Source organism: Sinocyclocheilus anshuiensis, unplaced genomic scaffold (assembly GCF_001515605.1).
Source record: "Sinocyclocheilus anshuiensis isolate Anshui unplaced genomic scaffold, SAMN03320099.WGS_v1.1 scaffold217, whole genome shotgun sequence".
NCBI classification, from domain to species: Eukaryota; Metazoa; Chordata; class Actinopteri; order Cypriniformes; family Cyprinidae; genus Sinocyclocheilus; species Sinocyclocheilus anshuiensis.
Genome location: NW_015536538.1, coordinates 2513861 through 2515136, shown reverse-complemented (window position 1 = coordinate 2515136; position 1276 = coordinate 2513861).

The following is a 1276-nucleotide window of genomic DNA, read 5'->3' as shown; positions in this document are numbered from 1 at the left end:
TATATATATATATATATATATATATGTGTGTGTATATATATATATTGTTACATGGGTCATTGTTATTAAGAACTGAACATATTGTAAAAACAATAGTACATATAGCAAAAAACATCAGCGGTTCATAGAAAGAAAAAGAACATTACATCTTAAACAGCTGCGTCGTAATGCATTCAGGTGTTTATTTTTAGATACTGTTTCCAAATGCATTTTTACATGGTTCAAACTAGGCATTTTCTCAAACCATTTGACTTCACACTGCAAAAGACGTCAGTCTTGTTTCCATTACAAATACCTAAATATTAGTAATGATGCTGAAAATTCAGCTTTGATCACAGGAATAAATTATTTTAAAGGGGTCATATGATGCTGCTAAAAATAACATTATTTTGTGTATTTGGTGCAATGAAATGTGTTTATGTAGGTTTAGTAAACACATTATTTTCCACATACTGTACATTATTGTTTCTCCTCTATGCCCCGCCTTTCTGAAACGTGTCGATTTTTACAAAGCTCACCGGTCTGAAAAGCGCGCTGTGATCTGATTGGCCAGCTATCCAGTGCGTTGTGATTGGCCGAATACCTCAAGCGTGTGACGGAAATGTTACGCCCCTCACCATATTTGGAAACACACAGCGTCTCCACGACAACAATACTACAGCTAGAATAAAAGTTACGCCTTCTTTCTTTGCGTAAACATTTGGGCGGCGTTATGCAAATCTTCCCACATAGTGACGTAGACATGTGGGGGCGTGTTTAAACGAGGCGTTTTAGAAAGGTGTGGGCGAGTCTGAACTTTTGAGACTTTAGTCTTTGCAACTTTACACTACAGATCTTACACGAACAGCTTGTAACACTCCAAAGACAAAGGAAAACTTGAAATCGCATCATATGACCCCTTTAAATCAAGATGCTTAATTTAAGGTTATGCTTAAAACAAATGTGGACAGAAAAATAAACTTTAAAAAGGTGTTTAATCAGAAAGTCTTAAATTCATAATGTGGTGGCATTAAATAATGCATGCACTGCAAAATTAAAAAAAAAAGTTTTTTTTTTGTGTTGTTTTCCAGTTCAAATATCTGAACATCCTTAAATCAAGATACATCTACTTGTGAAACAAAATGACATAAGATACACGGTCTTGTATTCTGAAAAAAGGTCAAAATTAAGCAAGTTTACGCATAAAACAAGAAAGTGTGGATAGAAAAATGTGCGTAATTCAAAGGGAAAACCTGATTATTTTTCTGACTCCACTGAAAGATATTTGTTTTTGTTT